We start from the raw sequence: 22,771 nt of genomic DNA, 5'->3' as shown, positions 1-22,771 counted from the left end.
AATATCGATGTCTCTCCCGTCATATAGGAGGGATAGATCCCATCTACATCACTCACATCCCTCTGCATAATTTGTTATATACCCAGTAATCGCCTTTATAGTCCACCCAGTTACGGGTGACGTTTGACGAAACTAAAGTACATAACTCCTTATGTAGGGATCCATGGTGACTTCAGGTCTAAGGACTAATAGTCATACTAATAGCCACATGAGAAAGTATATGACACTCATATAACGATCCATGATACTTTCTCATGGCGGGTCATTCAGTATACATTCTCTAATGCATACCCATGTGTCAGCTTGATATCTCTATATCCATGACTTGTGAGATCAAGTCATCGAGCTGACCTACATGCTAGTCTTATTGTATTAACATTGTCCCTGAATGTTAATACTCGACTAGGAATGATTTAGAGTAGTGTTCCCTATATCATCTCACTATCGATTCAACTAATCGATTGATATAGGTATGAACCTTCTACTCAAGGACGCTATTATACTTAGTCTATTTGGCACTAATACAAATAAGTATAATAACCAAACAAATGCCTTTATTAATATACAAGAATATGATATACATGAGTCCATACAATCATCAAATGATTGGCTCTAGGGCTCTAACTAACAATCACAGAAGCTATATTTTTCATAAAAATCAAACTAAACTCGTACAAGTCTTCGAACGTGGCTCCGATACCACTATTGGGTTTTTTGGGCCGCGAAAATCGCTTTTTCGCGTCGCGGAAACCCCGAAACCCCCGCCACATAGATCTGTGCGAAGAAAAATGAAAACAAAATACGAGTACGAGTTTACAAACTCTAGATCTACACTAGATAAGAGCGTTACCTTCGATGCGTGCCTTTTTCGTATCCCGCTCGTCCAAAGAGATGTCGGATCTCAAGTTGTCAAAGTAGACAACTCTCTATGCGTATCCACACGAACTAATTAGGTGGAGAAGACCAAACAATAGGTGTGCTAGCATCTAGGTGGTTCGGCCAAGAAGGAGGAGAGGGAGAAGAGAATGAGAGCAAGAGGAAGAAGATGAAGTGAATGACACTTGAATGAAAAATGAATTTTTCTTCCACACACAAAAGTGGTCGGCCACCATAAGATGTGTAACCCCCTTTCACATTAATCACAATTAATGTGGAGGCCATTATAGTGAAGAATTGTAACCTCCATGAGGTGGCATCTCACTTAAGTAACCATGATGATGTGGAGCATCATCATTGGTCCACATCTTGCTGTTGGGTTTTTCGGGCCGCTAAAACCGCTTTTCGCGTCGCGAAAACCCCTAAACCCCCAGCCACGGATCCGTGCGAAGTAAAAACTTTCGAAAAACTTACGAGTACGAGTTTCTAAACCTTGATCTACAGTAGATCTACAAAGGGAAACAAAGAATATACCCTTGATGTGCGCCCTACGCGAATCTCGTTCGTCCAATGGTGCCGGATCTCAAGGTTGTCAAAGTAGACAACCCTCTAGAAGTATCCACACGAACACAAGAAGGAGATCACCAAACTAAAGTGTGCTAGCACCTTAGTTGGGTTTGGCAAGATGAGGAGAGGGAGAGAAGAAAATGGAACAAGGAAGAAGATGAAGGAATGAATGAGAATTATTCACAAAATGAAACTTATTCCTCCAATTGATGTGGCCGGCCACATTAAGAGGATGTGTAACCTCCATGGAATGCCAAGAGTCACAACTCTTGGTAACTCCCATGAGGTGGCATCCCACTTAAGCAAGCATGATGATGTGGAGCATCATCATTGTCCCACTCAATGCCAACTCACCAATGAGGTGGCATAAAGTCAAGTTAAACTTTACTTTTCATATTTCTCTCAAGTCAAGTCAAACTTGACTTAATCTCTCTCATGGTTGATCTAATCCAACCATTTAATTCAATCCAATTTAATATAATGAATCTAATTCATTTAATTAAATTGATTCAATGAGTCATAATCTAAATTAGACTCATTGAACACATGAATCAACTTGAGTCCAACTCAATTAGCCCAATTAGGATTACTCTTAATCCAATTTGATTCATCAAATGAATCTTATCCTCTTGGTTCATCATATGAACCTAATCTCCATCTAATTGTCCTTAGTGTGTGACCCTATAGGTTCTTGTAACGTTGGCAATGCCCCTAAACCCATTTAGGGGCATAAGTAATGAGCGGTATCTAGCAACACATCATTACTACCCAATGTTACAAGAATGTTGAGATCCAACATCACCTTGTGACTACTAATTGTGACTCCTCACAATATTTGACAAGTGTCCTTCTATCCTAGACATCTAGATTGATCAATGTGAGGCATAGACCGTGTCATCCTCTAATCAATCTAAATCTTGAACTCCAACTAGACTCACTAAATCAAATGAGCTCAATATCTCATATTGACTCATTTGGGCATGGCCATGTACTTCGTGGTCTCACTCTATCAAAAATATCGATGTCTCTCCCATCATATAGGAGGGATAGATCCCATCTACATCACTCACATCCCTCTGCATAATTTGTTACATACCCAGTAATCGCCTTTATAGTCCACCCAGTTACGGGTGATGTTTGACGAAACCAAAGTACATAACTCCTTATGTAGGGAACTATGGTGACTTCAGGTCTAAGGACTAGCAGTCATACTAATAGCCACATGAGAAAGTATATGACACTCATATAACGATTCATGATACTTTCTCATGGCAGGTCATTCAGTATACATTCTCCAATGCATACCCATGTGTCAACTTGATATTTCTATATCCATGACTTGTGAGATCAAGTCATCGAGTTGACCTACATGCTAGTCTTATTGCATTAACATTGTCCCTGAATGTTAATACTCGACTAGGAATGATTAAGAGTAGTGTTCCCTATATCATCTCACTATCGGTTCAACTAACCGATTGATATAGGTGAGAACCTTCTACTCAAGGACGCTATTATAGTTAGTTTATTTGGCACCAATACAAGTAAGTATAATATCAAAACAATAAATGCCTTTATTTATATAAGAATATGATACAACAAGTCCATAATACAATCATCAAATGATTGGCTCTAGGGCTCTAAATAACACTTGCCAACTCACTTATGATGTGGCATAAAGTCAAGTCAAACTTGACTTTTCCTCTTGCTCTCAAGTTAAGTCAAACTTGACTTAATCTCTCTCATGGTTGATCTAAACGAACCATTTAATTCAAGCCAATTTAATATAATGAATCTAATTCATTTAATTAAATTGATTCAATGAGTCATAATCTAAATTAGACTCATTGAACACATAAATCAACTTGAGTCCAACTCAATTAGCCCAATTAGGATTACTCTTAATCCAATTTGATTCATCAAATGAATCTAATCCTCTTGGTTCATCATATAAACCTAATCTCCATCTAATTGTCCTTAGTGTGTGACCCTATAGGTTCTTGTAACATTGGCAATGCCCCTAAACCCATTTAGGAGCATAAGTAATGAGCGGTATCTAGCAACACATCATTACTACCCAAGTTACAAGAATGTTGAGATCCAACATCACCTTGTGACTACTAATTGTGACTCCTCACAATATATGACAAGTGTCCTTCTATCCTAGACATCTATATTGATCAATGTGAGGCATAAACCATGTCATCCTCTGACCAATCTAAATCTTGAACTCTAAGTAGACTCACTAAATCAAATGAGCTCAATATCTCATATTGACTCATTCGGGCATAGCCATGCACTACGTGGTCTCACTCTATCAAGAATATCGATGTCTCTCCCGTCATATAGGAGGGATAGATCTCATCTACATCACTCACATCCCTTCGCATAATTTGTTACATACCCAGTAATCACCTTTATAGTCCACCCAGTTACGGGTGACGTTTGACGAAACCAAAGTACATAACTCCTTATGTAGGGATCCATGGTGACTTCAGGTCTAAGGACTAGTAGTCATACTAATAGCCACATGAGAAAGTATATGACACTCATATAACGATTCATGATACTTTCTCATGGCAGGTCATTCAGTATACATTCTCTTATGCATACCCATGTGTCAACTTGATATCTCTATATCCATGACTTATGAGATCAAGTTATCGAGTTGACCTACATGCTAGTCTTATTGCATTAACATTGTCCCTGAATGTTAATACTTGACTATGAATGATTAAGAGTAGTGTTCCCTATATCATCTCACTATCGGTTCAACTAACCGATTGATATAGGTGAGAACCTTCTACTCAAGGACGCTATTATACTTAGTTTATTTGACACCAATACAAGTAAGTATAATAACCAAAAACAAATGTCTTTATTTATATATAAGAATATGATACAACAAGTGCATAATACAATCATCAAATGATTGACTCTAGGGCTCTAACTAACACATGGATCACACTATCATGGAACAAGAGAAAAACATAGGTATATAAACCATCCGAACGGTTTAAGTCAAAAGCATCAAGTAGCATAATAAGTTTACATGCAAAAACTTAGACATATATACGTCTTAAACACAGATAGATCTATTCCACCATGCCACCGCCACACACATCCTTGCCCTTCCTACTGCTCCCCTTAATTTATCCATTCTTTATCCTTTTCTGCAGTACAAGGAAGCATAAAACTATAAGCACATAGGCTTAGTAATATCCTTTCCTACTCACAAAAAAAATCATAAATCATGGACTAAATGTAGAGTAGTGTTATGTTCATTTACCCAACACCTAGATTTAACAATAGCATGCTAGTCTTAAAATATCTTAAAAGAGCATAAATCATAGCGTATGAAAGCATAAGCATAAGGTAGTAGCATATTCATCTAGGCATCATAAACATATCTCAAAAGAGCATGAATCATAGCATATGAAAGCATAAGCATAAGGTAGTAGCATATTCATCTAGGCATCATAAACATATCTCAAAAGAGCATCTCTTTAAAGCATAAACATCATATAGCATGAAACATCTCAAGAGAGCATCTACCTAATGTAACACCCGCCCTCCCTGCTGTCAACAAGGGACGGGGCTACGATACTCTACGTACGTATTACAGCGGAAGACTTAAAATTATTTTTCTTAACTTAATTAAAACCGAACTACACTAACATAGTTTCATAACATGATAACAAAATAAATAAAAACTCAACATCAAGTCACCCATATTGTATTACATTTCAGAAAACCAAAGCATAGTTCTTAAAGGTTTTAAAGCAGGTTCTTAATTAGTTGCCTAGCCACCGCCACACACATCTTCGTTGCCCCTCCTGCTGCTCCTTTAACTCATCCAACTTTTTCCTTTATCTGTGGCACAAGGAAAGTAAGCTATGAGCACTCATGGCTCAGTAAGTTCTTTTCCTACTCACTAAAACCAACAATCAACACATAATCAAATAATGTCTCAACTTAACATGATCTCAACTAGTCATGGCATAACATATCATACTCTTTAAATTTATCATGCAACAAAACTAACATTGTAACTAGTCATGGCATATCATCTCTTAAAGCATAGCATGAAACATAACATAATCATATCATGGCATATTATCTCTTAAAACATAGCATGAAGCATAACATAATCATATCATGGCATATCATCTCTTAAAACATAGCATGAAACATAACATAATCATATCATGGCATATCTTAAATCATAGCCTCACCACAACATAATCATAGATCATATGCATCATGATTTTAAAAACATGTATCCGAAAAATATGTGTATGTCTCATGATCTTTTAAAACCATTTTCTTCTTACATATATATACTTGAACATAATATCAACATAATTAGGGCCCCGGCTTGTACCATACATACATAACATAGATGTGCGCGTCCTAAGTATATCCAAGGTAGCAAGTCTTGAATCATACTAGGAACTAGGTCAAGATCACAAAGCATGGCCTAGGGGCATACTTGAAGAGTCCATCCCTTATTAGCCTAGATCACAAAGCAAGGCTTAGCCTAGATCACAAAGCAAGGCCTAGGGGTGTACTAAGGAGCCCATCCCTTATTAGCCTAGATCACAAAGCAAGGCTTAGCCTAGATCACAAAGCAAGGCTTAGAGACTGATTAGGAGTCCACCCTTGGTACAAGCCTTACAAAGTAAAATAGCATGTATAAAAATGCATCATTTAGTCACATAGCATAGCATAAAAGTATGCATCACTTAGGCATACATTATGTCATAAAAGTATGCATCACTTAGGCATACATCATATCATAAAAAGTATGCATCACTTAGGCATACATCATGTCTTAAGAAAGTATGCATCACTTAGGCATATATCATATCATAAAAAGTATGCATCACTTAGGCATATATCATGTCTTAAGAAAGTATGCATCACTTATGTTGGGTTTTTCGGGCCGCGAAAACCACTTTTTCGCGTCGCGGAAACCCCGAACCCCCCTAGCCATTGGATCCGTGCGAAGAAAACTTTCGAAAATACGAGTACGAGTTTCAAACTATGATCTACAGTGGATTTACAAAGGAAAAACATTTTATACCTTTGAAGCGTGCCCTTCGCAATCCCGCAACGTCCAAAGGTAGCCGGATCTTGAGACCGTCAAGCGAACGGTCCTCTAGCAGTATCCACACGAACAAGGAGTGGTCTTCTACCACTCAAAGATGGAGAGGAGAACCCACAAGTGTGCTAGCACTTTCTAGGGCTCTCGGATTGGATCTAAAAGGTGAGAAAGGAGAGAATATTGAAGGGGAAACACATGTACACCTCTTGGTTCCCTCCTTTGTCACCTTCACCTTCCCTTAGGCTTTGGATTTAACTCACACTCCTCTTTTCCTCCATGAAACCCACGACCATCAGCAAGGTTGAGAGAGGAAGAAGCACCCAAGGAAGAAGAAGCATTTACCACAATTAAATTGCCACAAGACAAAACCCATTTTTCCTTTAGTGTGGCCGGCCACACTAGTGTAACTCCCACATTAATGTGGCCGGCCACATTAATGCATTTGGTGTGTAACCTCCATGAGGTGGCACACCATTAAATGAGGAGATGATGTGGCTAATGATGTGGCTAGATTGGTCATACCAAGTAGGATGAGTCAACCTTCATGATGATGTGGCAAGACATCAAGTCAAACTTGATGTTTCAACTTCCATTTGGTCAAGTCAAACATGACCAATTTTCTTCCTTGTTGAGTTAAATCCAACCTTTGATTCAAGTCAATTTTAATTTAATGAATCTCAATTCATTAATATAAATTGACTCATGAATCAAATTTAAATTAGACTAATTCAACAATTGAATCTAATTGAGTCTAACTCAATAAGTCTAATTTGAATCCAATCTTTGATTCATCATATGAACCTAATCCTATTGGTTCATCATATGAACCTAATGTCCATCCACTTGTTCTTTGTGTGTGACCCAATAGGTTCTTGTAACGTTGGCAATGTTTCTAAACTCCTTTAGAAACATAAGCAATGAGCGGCATCTAGCAATACATCATTGCTACCCAAGTTACAAGAAATGTTGAGATCCAACATCACCTTGTGACTACTAATTATGACTCCTCACAATATGTGACATTGTCCTTCTATCCTAGACATCTAGATTAATTAATATGAGACATAGACCGTGTCATCCTCTAATCAATCTAAATCTTGAACTCCAAGTAGATTCACTCGATCAAATGAGCTCAACATCTAATGTTGACTCATTTGGGCATGACCATGCACTTAGTGGTCTCACTCTATCAAGAATAGCGATGTCGCTCCCATCATATGGGAGGGATAGATCCCATCTACATCACTCACATCCCTCTGCATAATTCGTTATATACCCAGTAATCGCCTTTATAGTCCACCCAGTTACGGGTGACGTTTGACGAAACCAAAGTACATAACTCCTTATGTAGGGATCCATGGTGACTTCAGGTCTAAGGACTAATAGTCATACTAATAGCCACATGAGAAAGTATATGACACTCATATAACGATCCATGATACTTTCTCATGGTGGGTCATTCAGTATACATTCTCTAATGCATACCCATGTGTCAGCTTGATATCTCTATATCCATGACTTGTGAGATCAAGTCATCGAGCTGACCTACATGCTAGTCTTATTGTATTAACATTGTCCCTGAATGTTAATACTCGACTAGAAATGATTTAGAGTAGTGTTCCCTATATCATCACACTATCGATTCAACTAATCGATTGATATAGGTATGAACGTTCTACTCAAGGACGTTACTATACTTATTTTATCGGACACTAATACAAATAAGCATAATAACCAAAAACCAATGCCTTTATTAAGAATATGATATACATGAGTCCATACAATTATCAAATGATTGGCTCTAGGGCTCTAACTAACAACGTAGGCATACATCATATCATAAAAAGTATGCATCACTTAGGCATACATCATGTCATAAAAAGTATGCATCACTTCTATCCACATAGCATATCATAAATGCATTCATATTCTAAGCATATAGCATATCATCAAGCATGCATATCTCTAACCACATATATCATAAAAACATGCATATTCTAAACACATATCATATCATAAAAACATGCATATTCTAAACACATATCATATCATAAAAACATGCATATTCTAAACACATATCATATCATAGAAAGTATAAATCACAAGCATACATGTTTAAGCATAAGGGTGTATCATGTGATTATACTATCATAAGAAACATGGTAACATAGTTAACTTGGGTTCTAAGCTTCCTAAACCCTTGGGTTCCTATCATGGCCGAATCCCCTTAGGTCTCAATTTAGGTAAAAAACAACCTCCAAGCATGTGAAACCTAAATTATCATCACATAAATTTCATAGGAAGCATTATAAGCATGATTAACTTGGTTTCTAAGTTCTCCAAGTCCTTCAACTCATGTGGCTGAACCCTATCAGTATATAAACAAGGTCCCAAATGTCATGAAAGCTTGGAAACCTTAAACCATATTTATAGCATTTTTTTTCAAATAGCATAGTAAGCATATTGAGCTAGTTCTTAAGTCCTTCAAGCCCTTAACGTATATCTTGGTCAAACTTTTAACAAGTGTTCATTAGGGATAATAACAAACATACAAGCATATGAACTTGAAATAACATCATGTATAAATTCATAACAAGACATCATACAATAGGTATGGCCGAAACTTACCCTAGCCTCATTTAGGTCACTAAACAACATATAGTATGAGAACTTTGGTTTTCTACTTATCATATTTCATGTAGAGTGACATAAGCATATTTAATTCTTGTTCTAGGGTTTCTAGGGAATCTATTCCTTCATGGCCGAAACACACAATGATCCATTTAGGTCATAGAAAAATTATACAAATATGTGACACAATCAACACCTTATCATATTTTCATAAAAATCACTTTTAACACATTTGGTTTCATTTCTAAGGCCTCTAGGTCTTTTAAACCCTACTTGGCCGAAACTCACAGAATATAAACTTGCTTCAAATAGCCTAAAAGCATGAGAAATTATACAAGTTTCATAGCATGTGTAAGGACAAGCATAATAAACATACATGTGAATTGTGTTTTAGGCTTCCTAGGTTTCTTTCCCTTTTTTTTCTTTTATTTCTCCTTATGGCCGAAACCTACCAATCTCTAAACTAAGTTTTAAGTGGCCTAAAGCATGGAAAACCTAAGTAAGTTTCATGGCAAAAATTACTAAGAACATCATATACAAAGTTGGTTCATAAATAAGCTAGGACCCTTATGATCTTACATGTCATATATCATGTAACTAATTTTCTATACTCAATTTAAACATAAGAGCATTAAACAACTTTCATATCATAATATCACAGAGGTCTTGAGCATATTAGAATTTTGTTTAAGTTTTTCTAAACTATCCATCTTATCATGGCCGAAAATCTAAAATAAGAGTTCATGAATTTCTAGCAATGTACAACATGCAATTCTTTAAGAGAACTCTATATTCTATCATACAAACATGGTTATTTAAATTTAAAGTCTTCCTAACCCTAAGCCCTTTTCTTGGCCGAAACATATAAATGGATTTCTTTGGTTTCATGTAACTTTCAAGCAAGAAAACCAATAAAAACCCTTAGTAGTTCATGGGAAAAATTTTGTACTAGTTTAGTTAAACAATATTTTTCCCTAACCTCCTTAACATATTTTTGGCCGAAATTCTAGGGTTAGGTACTCCTCTGATCAAGCATCATTTAAGTATAAAAACATGGAGAAAATCCTTCCTACATAGCATAGAAAGAATATCATGAAATAAGGACTTGTTCAAATCATCCTAGATTTGAAAACCCTTTCTTTAGCCGAATTTTCTTAAATTTTTTCCTAGGTTTTCTAATCCTTATAGAATCCGAAAATCACATAAAAGTCTTGTACCACAGGTGAGGGGAAGCTTACATCCTTTTCGCTTGTGGATCTAAGGTATGGTGGAGAAGAAATAGCCTCTTCTTCTAGTTCCTTTTCCCTTATTCCCTTGCTTAGTCCTCCTTGTATCTTAGGCTTCCTAGGAGAAAACCTTGGCTTTGGGGCCGAAGGTGGAGGAGAGGGGACTGAGGTGTTCTCGGTGAGGGAGAGGATGAATGAGAGAAAATGAGAGAAAAATAATTTTCTCTTTTCTTGCTCTCTTTTATGTTAAGGGGGAAGATTGCTTTCCTTCTCCCTTAACCCATTTTCTATTTTTTTCTTACATTTATTTTTTTTTTCTATTTATTCTCACCATTCATGATAAAATAAGGGGGAATGAATCCCCTTAATTCCTCTTTAAGTTTTCGGCAAAATCAAAGAGGAAGAGGGAGAGAAAGGGAGGAAGGCAAGTTGCCTTTCTCTTGCTCTTTTCTTGTTTTCTTTTGGCTAGCTTTTACTCTTACCTTTATCATGAGTTTCCCTCCTTTGCTATCAATATCTTCTCTCTATCCCAATTGGTTTCTACTAATTAATTCTTTGAAATATAATATAAGAGGTTTATGGTTCAATACTTGACCTCCTCTTCTTTTTATTTCATTTTATTTCTTTTTGCTTCAACTCACTTCCTATTATTTTTCTAAGGAAAAATCCCACATTCATATATTTATCTTACAGGTTTAGTGGGTATTACAGTACCCCGTACCTCATAAAAAGTTCGTCCTCGAACTTTAAAATAGCTCCGGGTACTTTTGTTTCATATCGTCCTCGCGTTCCCAAGTGGCTTCTTCGAATCGTTGATTCCGCCACAGGACCTTTACTAGGGGTATTTCTTTGTTCCTTAACCTCTTGATTTCTCGGTCCAGAATCTGGATGGGTTTACTTTCGTAACTCAGGTCTTCCTGCACCTGTACCGACTGAGGCTCAATCACTTGATCTGTGCTGGGAGTACATTTCTTAAGCATCGATACATGGAACACATTGTGAATGGCTGCCATGTCTGGAGGTAGTTCTAATCTGTATGCGACTTGGCCCACTCTTTCTAAAATCCGGTACGACCCTACGTATCATGGGCTTAACTTGCTCCTCTTTCCGAACCTCATTATCCCTTTCATGGGGGATACTTTAAGGAATACCAAGTCTCCGATGTTGAATTCTAGCGGTCTGCGCCGTTTATCGGCATAATTCTTTTGCCGACTCTGAGCAGTTTCTATTCGTTGACGGATCTTTTGTATAGCTCGGGTGGTGTCATCAATAAGTTCCGTTCGGAACCCCATTTCCTTCTTTTCACCACTTTCATACCAGCATATAGGAGACCTACACTTCCTCCCATATAGAGCTTCGTAAGGTGCCATTCCAATAGTAGCTTGGTAGCTATTATTGTAGGCAAATTCTGCCAGGTATAAATATCAGCACCAGCTCCCCTTGAAGTCCAGGGCACAAGCTCTTAACATATCTTCCAATATTTGATTTACTCTTTCAGTCTGCCCATCAGTCTGTGGGTGGAATGCTGTGCTAAACAATAACTTTGTGCCGAGGGCCTTCTGAACGCACTCCCAAAAGTGCGAGACAAAACGTCCGTCTCTATCAGAAATAATGGTCTTAGGGATACCATGTAATCTAACGATTTCCTTAACATATAGTTGAGCTAGTTGTTCAGTTGAATAAGTCATCTTGATTGCCAAAAAGTGTGCAGACTTCGTCAGTCTGTCCACGATCACCCATATAGCATCATACCCGTTTGTCGTCTTGGGTAGACCTGAAATGAAATCCATGGAGATTTCTTCCCATTTCCACTCTGGAATTTGGACAGGTTGTAGTAATCTGCCGGGTCTCTGGTGTTCAGCTTTTACCCTTTGGCAGGTCAAACAAGTACTAACGTACTGAGCCACTTCTCTTTTCATACCGGACCACCAAAATTTCTTTTTTAGGTCCTGGTACATCTTAGTGGAACCTGGGTGCATTGCATAAGGCGTTGTATGGGCTTCTTCCAGTATCTTCTTTCGCAACTCTGGATCCTCTGGAATACATAATCGATCCCTGAGGTATAATATTCCATCGTCTACGATACGGAACCCGTCATTCTTTCCTTCTGCGGTCTTTTGCTTAATTCTTTGAAGGCTCGGGTCACTGGTTTGCTTCTCTAACATGTTCTCGAATAACGTTGGTGTTATGGTGAGGGTAGAGAGTCGTCCGGACATGGTTTCAACTAACGGATACGAGACATGTTTCAGTTTCTCGATGGATTCCCTCATCAGTTTGCTTTCAGCATTGAATAAACATTCTAGCATACTAATTGAAATTAGATAGCTGACCTGTGACAGCAGTAGAGGCGTTCGCCACGTCGTCCTGAGCGAGAGAGTAGACTCTGGCATTGGTCATAGTGGGAGGAGCCTCCAATCTTCCTTGGCTGATTGAAGTCCCTTCTATGGCAGCTTGCATCTAGTGAAGCTGTGCGGGGGCACTCCTGCTCTGGAAGTTCTGCGAAGGTGGTGCCTGAGGCTGAGTAGGGCAATCTCTTATCAAATGACCTTCCTTTCCGTAGTTGTAGAACTTTCTGGTGCTCAGACGACATACTCCAGAATGCATCTTCCCACATGTGGCACACTGAGGGTACTTGATCTGTTTATTGGCCGGGCCACCTTTGGATTTATTCCACTGTTTCCTCTTTCCACCTGAGTTTCCTTTCCAGTCGGCTCTAGTATTGTGCGATTTTTGTCCTCCGGTCAGTGCTTGGTTCTTGCCCTTGTTCATTGCTTCCTGATAGTGCTCGGTAATCAGGGCACTGTTGACTAGCTCCTCTGCAGTCTGCGGTCTATTAACTCCGCCGGCTACGTTCAGAGCTATCTCGGGTCGGAGCATCTTTAACATTAACCGGACCCTTTCTTTTTCAGTTCGTACTAGTTCTGGGCACTGTCGGGCTAGGTGGTTGAACCTCTTAACAGCTTCATTAACTGATAGATCACCTTGCCGGAACTCAGTGAACTCGTCATAGTGTTTGTTGGTCACTCGCATATGGAAGAATTCCTCTAAGAACTCTGTCTCAAAATTTGTCCACTGCATTTGGTTTATTTGTCTTTTCGCCTTTACTCTGTCCCACCATATCCGGGCATCTCCGGTAAGACAGAACGACGCGCATTTGACCTTCTCATGTTCAGGCCAATCCAATAATTCCATTATGTTCTCCATGGTTTTGAGCCAGGCTTGCGCATCCCATGGTTCACAGTTTCCCGAGAATGCTTCCGGCTTAAGCCTTTGCCACTGAATCAAATAGGCCTCTTGTCGGACCATCGGAGTAGGGGCTGCCGGGGGCACTGGTGCGGCTGTAGGTACAACAGGTAGTGGATTCACTGGTGGGGTGACTGGGTTGCCTTGCTGACCCATCAAGGTAGTGATCAGCAGCTGTTGCTCTGCGATCTGATGCTGGAGGTCTGCGACTACCTGTGTCAGATCTGGTGGAGTCACTGTTCCTCCGGTTCGGGCATTGCGTGTCTTAACCATGTTTATCTAAATAAGGACAAACAGACTAGTGTAAGTGGTTATCGTTTTTAGCCAATCTAACCTATTGTTTTGTTTCTATCTATTTGTTCTGGTATTATTCCTAACCTACCTATATGTAATCCTAATCTAATTTATAACTAAAAGTATAGAATAAAGCATCAAACATAAGCAAGTAGAACATGAAACTAAAGCATAAACAACATAAGGAAAAATAAGGAATATAATGACAAACAATGTAACATAAGAAAATAAAGTATAAGCAATGTAGTAAAGAAAATGAAGCATAGGCAATATAACAAGAAAGAAAAAATAAAGCATAAGTCATATAATCATGAAAATTAAGCATAAACATGTAACAAGAAAATTAAACATAAGCATATAACAAGTAAATTTAGCATAAACATTCTTACTTGGAGCGGCAGGCAGGAGGCTTGATGTGTGTGTAGTGAGCTGTCAATAACTTTGGCTCTGATACCAACCTGTAACGCCCGCCCTCCCTGCTGTCAACAAGGGACGGGGCTACGATACTCTACGTACGTATTACAGCGGAAGACTTAAAATTATTTTTCTTAACTTAATTAAAACCGAACTACACTAACATAGTTTCATAACATGATAACAAAATAAATAAAAACTCAACATCAAGTCACCCATATTGTATTACATTTCACAAAACCAAAGCATAGTTCTTAAAGGTTTTAAAGCAGGTTCTTAATTAGTTGCCTAGCCACCGCCACACACATCTTCGTTGCCCATCCTGCTGCTCCTTTAACTCATCCAACTTTTTCCTTTATCTGTGGCACAAGGAAAATAAGCTATGAGCACTCATGGCTCAGTAAGTTCCTTTCCTACTCAATAAAACCAACAATCAACACATAATCAAATAATGTCTCAACTTAACATGATCTCAACTAGTCATGGCATAACATATCATACTCTTTAAGCTTATCATGCAACATAACTAACATTGTAACTAGTCATGGCATATCATCTCTTAAAGCATAGCATGAAACATAACATAATCATATCATGGCATATTATCTCTTAAAACATAGCATGAAACATAACATAATTATATCATGGCATATCATCTCTTAAAACATAGCATGAAGCATAACATAATCATATCATGGCATATCTTAAATCATAGCCTCACCACAACATAATCATAGATCATATGCATCATGATTTTAAAAACATGTATCCGAAAAACATGTGTATGTATCATGATCTTTTAAAACCATTTTCTTCTTACATATATATACTTGAACATAATATCAACATAATTAGGGCCCCGGCTTGTACCATGCATACATAACATAGATGTGCGCGTCCTAAGTATATCCAAGGTAGCAAGTCTTGAATCATACTAGGAACTAGGTCAAGATCACAAAGCATGGCCTAGGGGCGTACTTGAAGAGTCCATCCCTTATTAGCCTAGATCACAAAGCAAGGCTTAGCCTAGATCACAAAGCAAGGCCTAGGGGTGTACTAAGGAGCTCATCCCTTATTAGCCTAGATCACAAAGCAAGGCTTAGCCTAGATCACAAAGCAAGGCTTAGAGACTGATTAGGAGTCCACCCTTGGTACAAGCCTTACAAAGTAAAATAGCATGTATAAAAATGCATCATTTAGTCACATAGCATAGCATAAAAGTATGCATCACTTAGGCATACATTATGTCATAAAAGTATGCATCACTTAGGCATACATCATATCATAAAAAGTATGCATCACTTAGGCATACATCATGTCTTAAGAAAGTATGCATCACTTAGGCATACATCATATCATAAAAAGTATGCATCACTTAGGCATACATCATGTCATAAAAAGTATGCATCACTTCTATCCACATAGCATATCATAAAAGCATGCATATTCTAAGCATATAGCATATCATCAAGCATGCATATCTCTAACCACATATATCATAAAAACATGCATATTCTAAATACATATCATATCATAAAAACATGCATATTCTAAACACATATCATATCATAGAAAGTATAAATCACAAGCATATATGTTTAAGCATAAGGGTGTATCATGTGATTATACTATCATAAGAAACATGGTAACATAGTTAACTTGGGTTCTAAGCTTCCTAAACCCTTGGGTTCCTATCATGGCCGAACCCCCTTAGGTCTCAATTTAGGTAAAAACAACCTCCAAGCATGTGAAACCTAAATCATCATCACATAAATTTCATAGGAAGCATTATAAGCATGATTAACTTGGTTTCTAAGTTCTCCAAGTCCTTAAACTCATGTGGTCGAACCCTATCAGTATATAAACAAGGTCCAAAATGTCATGAAAGAATGGAAACCTTAAACCATATTTATAGCATTTTTTTTCAAATAGCATAGTAAGCATATTGAGCTAGTTCTTAAGTCCTTCAAGCCCATAACGTATATCTTGGTCAAACTTTTAACAAGTGTTCATTAGGGCTAAAAACAAACATACAAGCATGTGAACTTGAACTAACATCATGTATAAATTCATAACAAGACATCATACAATAGGTATGGCCGAAACTTACCCTAGCCTCATTTAGGTCACTAAACAACATATAGTATGAGAACTTTGGTTTTCTACTTATCATATTTCATGTAGAGTGACATAAGAATATTTAATTCTTGTTCTAGGGTTTCTAGGGCATCTATTCCTTCATGGCCGAAACACACAATGATCCATTTAGGTCATGGAAAAATTATACAAATATGTGACACAATCAACACCTTATCATATTTTCATAAGAAGCACTTTTAACACATTTAGTTTCATTTCTAAGGCCTCTAGGTCTTTTAAACCCTACTTGGCCGAAACTCACAGAATATAAACTTGCTTCAAATATCCTAAAAGCATGAGAAATTATACAAGTTTCATAGCATGTGTAAGGACAAGCATAATAAACATACATGTGAATTGTGTTTTAGGCTTCCTAGGTTTCTTTCCCTTTTTTTTCTTTTATTTCTCCTTATGGCCGAAACCTACCAATCTCTAAACTAAGTTTTAAGTGGCCTAAAGCATGGAAAACCTAAGTAAGTTTCATGGCAAAAATTACTAAGAACATCATATACAAAGTTGGTTCATAAACAAGCTAGGACCCTTATGATCTTACATGTCATATATCATGTAACTAATTTTCTATACTCAATTTAAACATAAGAGCATTAAACAACTTTCATATCATAATATCACAGAGGTCTTGAGCATATTAGAATTTTGTTTAAGTTTTTCTAAACTATCCATCTTATCATGGCCGAAAATCTAAAATAAGAGTTCATGAATTTCTAGCAATGTACAACATGCAATTCTTTAAGAGAACTCTATATTCTATCATACAAACATGGTTATTTAAATTTAAAGGTCTTCCTAACCCTAAGCCCTTTTCTTGGCCGAAACATATAAATGGATTTCTTTGGTTTCAAGTAACTTTCAAGCAAGAAAACCAATAAAAACCCTTAGTAGTTCATGGGAGAAATTTTGTACTAGTTTAGTTAAACAATATTTTTCCCTAACCTCCTTAACATATTTTTGGCCGAAATTCTAGGGTTAAGTACTCCTCTGATCAAGCATCATTTAAGTATAAAAACATGGAGAAAATCCTTCCTACATAGCATAGAAAGAATATCATGAAATAAGGACTTGTTCAAATCATCCTAGATTTGAAAACCCTTTCTTTAGCCGGATTTTCTTAAATTCTTTCCTAGGTTTTCTAATCCTTATAGAATCCGAAAATCACATAAAATCCTTGTACCACAGGTGAGGGGAAGCTTACATCCTTTTCGCTTGTGGATCTAAGGTATGGTGGAGAAGAAATAGCCTCTTCTTCTAGTTCCTTTTCCCTTGATTCCCTTGCTTAGTCCTCCTTGTATCTTAGGCTTCCTAGGAGAAAACCTTGGCTTTGGGGCCGAAGGTGGAGGAGAGGGGACTGAGGTGTTCTCGGTGAGGGAGAGGATGAATGAGAGAAAATGAGAGAAAAATAATTTTCTCTTTTCTTGCTCTCTTTTATGTTAAGGGGGAAGAGGTAGCAAAATTGATTTTTGCTTTCCTTCTCGCTTAACTAATTTTCTATTTTTCTTACATTTATTTTATTTTCTATTTATTCTCACCATTCATGATAAAATAAGGGGGAATGAATCCCCTTAATTCCTCTTTAAGTTTTCGGCAAAAATCAAAGAGGAAGAGGGAGAGAAAGGGAGGAAGGCAAGTTGCCCTTCTCTTGCTCTTTTCTTATTTTCTTTTGGCTAGCTTTTACTCTTACCTTTATCATGAGTTTCCCTCCTTTGCTATCAATATCTTCTCTCTATCCCAATTGGTTTCTACTAATTAATTCTTTGAAATATAATATAAGAGGTTTATGGTTCAATCCTTGACCTCCTCTTCTCACTACAAGAAAAAAGCCTAACAACAACGGTTTTTCACCATTGTCGTAGCCTCTATCGGACTGTTGTTAAAGGCCGTGTTGTTAAAAGGGGTGCCCAAAGACAACAGTTTTTAACCGTTGTCTTTGAAGGCAAAGACAACAGTTTTACAACGGTGAAAAACCGTTGTCTTTTCCTTCAAAGACAACAGTTTTTCACCTTTGTCTTTGAGCGTCTACCTTTAATAACAGGGTCTTCAACAACAGTTTTAAACTATCTACGACAACGATGAAAAACCGTTGTCTTTTTTAGATAAAAAATAAAAAAAATTAATACACAATTTTCCAATATTATAAATCATTCAAAATACTAAATTTTAAAATAAAATTTAATATACAATTTTCTAACAGTCAAAAATAATATCTATAACATTCTGAAGAAATTTCATAAGCAACCAACAAAATTTCATAAGCAACCAACAAAATGATAACACTATTAAAACAAAGGTAGAACAATATAACACGAGATTTTCTAATCTGTTTTGACTGTTGAACTTTTGCTCCTAATCTGTTTCAAGGACCGCAGCGCTGCTACGGTGCTCTTCATGTATAAGCTCTGCATATATTTAATCTCCTCCAACTCCGGAACCCTCCCACCTGATTATGCCGGCTTTGGCACTCCATTTTGTCCGTCGCATTCTGCTGAAATTGATAGGTTGTTGCTGGGGAAGAGGTGGTCGAGCATAACCACACACTCCTTCACGAGATTGTATAGGTTGTAAAGAATGGTTGCTGCGGCACCTTTTCGATGAAGGGCTGCCTGATAAGTGCTCCTGTTCTCTTGTCATACTTCTTCAGTATTTTCACTAGACCTGAATTCATCACAACAAGAATAATAAACCATCTAAATGAGTGCACAAATTAAAAAAAAAAAAGAACCAGAAGAAAGGACAGAACAGTTAATCAATAACACTCAGATAATTATAAATTATAATTATGCTCTGATCATGACTATGCTAACAGAAAAATACTATCCGCAGCGCACAAACGTATGTTGTTGATGGTCTTAACTATATTAAAAAATAATAATTTGATGAAAATAATAAATTAAAATTTAAAACAAAAGAACATAAAATAGCTGGCTGGCCTCGAAGGCAAAGATCTACTTACTTCTACTAGTTACACTCAAAAAGAATTGTCGGCTTGAGACTGGGACAAAATACCTACCACTGCATATCTGTCACAGAAAATAATACCATCAGTATTATGTAAAAGAACTCTTAAAACTGAAAATAAGGGTCAAAGTTCACGCCATATAACAATTAGAAAATTTAGATTAAGGTACAAATGAGATAAATCTAGATTTCAGGTAATACGTTACATAAATCTATAAAATAATACAAAACTACTTAATAGTTGAAACCAACATTGAAGCTCGAGTTGTTGGAACCTGATCATGATAACAGTAACCCTGCAGAATCATATCTAGCTAATCATTATTAACTAAATACCAAACATACAATAACCTGATCATTAACTATAAAGATGACACAATATGACACCCTTTAAAAGCATGATAACTAAAACTGCACACAAACTGCATAGTATAACAATAGTATAGAAAATATAGCTCATGTTGGAAATGAGAAACACAACTACAAACAAAACTCACTTCTTGCTATATCCCATGTCTGTCATCCGCCACCTAAAGTTGCATGTTCAACTTTGCAATAATGAAATACCTCATCAGTCTCACCATTGATCACAGTATAGTTCACATCAAAAACTTAGAATTTCGAGTTCTCCAAATGTCTTGTCATATTAAAACAAATTTAATTAACTAACAACACATGAAAATTTTACTCACTGTCTATCTTTTTTATCAGGAAGTACTAAATAAAATTAAAATATTGGATATAATGTAGGATGATTTTATTTTTACAATCATGTGTATCACTAAAGCTAAAGCAGGCTAATGCTGATCTCTCAATATAATGAAATTACATACTCCTTATGGATACTATTCTACCACATGTCATCCACCATTCAAACCATTACTGCATGAAGAAATAGTGTTTAAGGAATTTTTATCACTTTACATCTTTGGATCTGTTTATGAATTGTTGAATTCAAGTTCCAGTTTATAAACTAGATGTATAAAAAATAATGAAAAGATATATTACATTCTAATCATATAATTTGTAACCTAAATTTATTGGTCATATCATAATATGACTCCTAGCAACCATAGATGCATGAAGATCATATACGCCATGAGACCTAGCCTTGCACTAGGCCGGTGCATCAGAAGATGGCCCCTGGAAACCCTACAAAAATCATGTCTCAGATTGAACGGTATTTCCATAATAACAAAAATAGTTTGTTAGTATGAAATGAGAATCTTGCAGGCAGAGTTGCAAGTTATTTCTTGATAACTTAAGTTTTCTGGTGCTAGGTACCATACCATGAGAAGAAAAATGTCTTAAAAATGAATTTATTTGCTTCGTCAAGGAAACTAAAATCTCTTCAAATATGAAGTGCAAACCTTTAGCATCAGACTTTGCTGCAATTGAATGATCAGACCCAGACTCGATGTTTAGAACAAGATGGTCGTCAGATCCCTTTCGCATTGTTCTCAATTGAGCATCAGTTGAAATGGGTAATTTGGTGTTTTTCCTAGTGGTCCCTGCAAAAATGTAGTAACAATTAAAATAATATCTTGAAATAATCCTTGAAAGCTAAAGCTCATTTATGTTACTAACATGTAATTTTCATAAAATACAAGTCATCTGTTATCAAGTTACCAATAGACCTTTTTCCATATTGATTTGCTTGTAATGTCACATTGTCTAAACAAATATAATTCAAGATGACACGGCAGATAAATCTACAAATATCTTATGGTAAAATGTCTTATCATGTTTTCCAAGTTATTTGATTTGTAACAATGTCAATATATGCTTAAATGATTGTAACAATTCCTTAAGATTCTGATGAGAACTTGCAAGCAAGAACACATGAATTGTTAGGAATAATACCTAAATGATTTGGACACACATTATGTGTTTGAACTTTGAAGGAAGTCTGATTCATAGGAAACCAAACTTGGTGTTAGATTGTGGATGCTGATCAAGATGCATGCAGCACATCTTTCAATATATGATAATCTTCCCAGATTATTAAGTACACTAATATTTTGTTTCTACTTCAGCAAAAGATAGATAATAAGAAAATTTAGAAAAACATGATAAATCATATTAATTAATATTTACATGGACTCAACATAAAAAAGAGAAGTTTAGAAATCTAAATAACCGATTTTGTTTTCAATAAATAGACTACAAATGATTGATACATTTCATCAAACATTTGGTGAGCTTGAATTGAATTAAGCAAAGTACATGCAATCATAACATAGAAGGATAATTCAAGACAATCAATCAAACCATCTGCACATAACAAAGATAAACAACAACCGACAAGCAACTCAATCCAACACAAGTAGAAATAACCCAATATCGTTGACGTGAATGAAGCTTCAGTTGCGGATGGACCTTCAGATGTAGTGGTTGTCTAGAAGTGACCTCTTCCCCTCTTCTAACCAGAAGATGGAATATGGAGGGCTGCCAGAGTGGAGCAAGCTGTTTGGAGACGATGAAGGGCTGCCGGAGTGGAGGAAATGAACTCTCCACTTCTAACCGGAAGTGGAGAGGGAATGGGGGTTGTCGGTGGTAGGTATAAAGCTTTCCTCTTCCTAACCCAGAAAAGGAGAGGTGGTGATGTGGTGAAAATGAATCCAGAGCTTGATGAGGAAGAGAAGAGTCGGTGAAAGAGGGGATTACCGGAAGTAGGAGTGGAGCTTCCTCTCTTCTAACCCGAAGAGAGAAAGGGGAAGGCTTCAGTTCCTCCTCTAACCTAAGTAGAAGTTTTCGGATGATGGATGGAAGAGCGGTGGCTGCTGAAAGGAAGTTATGGCCTCTCCTCTTCTAACTTGAATAGGAGAGATGAGAGTAAGTAGCTCCACCGGCGGTGATAGAGAGGAGGTGGTTGGCCAGATGTAGGAAAGGAGGAAGATAGAGAAGAAGACAACAACTTATGTTGGCGTCGAGAAGATGATGTTGGGTCTCTGCTTGATTGGAGAAGACAGAATGAGGGATGGTGGTCGGCCGGCTGACGGTGGAGACGTGGGAGTTGGTCGATGGATGGAGGGGTGAAGGTTGGTTTCGGCGAAGATGAGTTTTGGAGTTTTGGTGGAGAGGGCTAGGTTAATTTCGTGAAGGGAGGTTTCGGTGGAAGAAGTTAGGTTAAAAAAAATTATTATTTTTTTTTGGATTCAACAACATTCAATAGACAACAGTTTAATAAAACTATTGTATATTATCATCTAAGCAACGCTAAAAGACAACAGTTTTTTAAAACCGTTGTCTTTGACATACATTAGACAACAGTTTTTTAAAAATCGTTGTCTTTGACATACAT

At 37.0% G+C, this 22,771-nt stretch overlaps 1 long non-coding RNA gene across 3 annotated transcripts; it reads right to left on the bottom strand.

Moving 5' to 3' along the window:
• Window positions 1-18,818: 18,818 nt before the first annotated feature.
• LOC122025568 lies at window positions 18,819-22,556 on the bottom strand. 3 transcript variants are annotated; one of them, XR_006123760.1, is made up of 5 exons: window positions 22,135-22,556; window positions 21,847-22,046; window positions 20,838-20,978; window positions 19,463-19,529; window positions 18,819-19,164 (listed from the first exon to the last, which is right to left on the bottom strand). It is a non-coding gene; the product is annotated as an uncharacterized LOC122025568 (long non-coding RNA). The 3 variants fall into 3 exon arrangements; XR_006123759.1 differs by having other exon boundaries at window positions 21,805-22,556; XR_006123758.1 differs by having other exon boundaries at window positions 21,847-22,556.
• Window positions 22,557-22,771: the final 215 nt, after the last annotated feature.

Source organism: Zingiber officinale, chromosome 9B, assembly GCF_018446385.1.
Source record: "Zingiber officinale cultivar Zhangliang chromosome 9B, Zo_v1.1, whole genome shotgun sequence".
NCBI classification, from domain to species: domain Eukaryota; kingdom Viridiplantae; phylum Streptophyta; class Magnoliopsida; order Zingiberales; family Zingiberaceae; genus Zingiber; species Zingiber officinale.
This window is presented reverse-complemented; position numbering and strand designations above follow the sequence as displayed.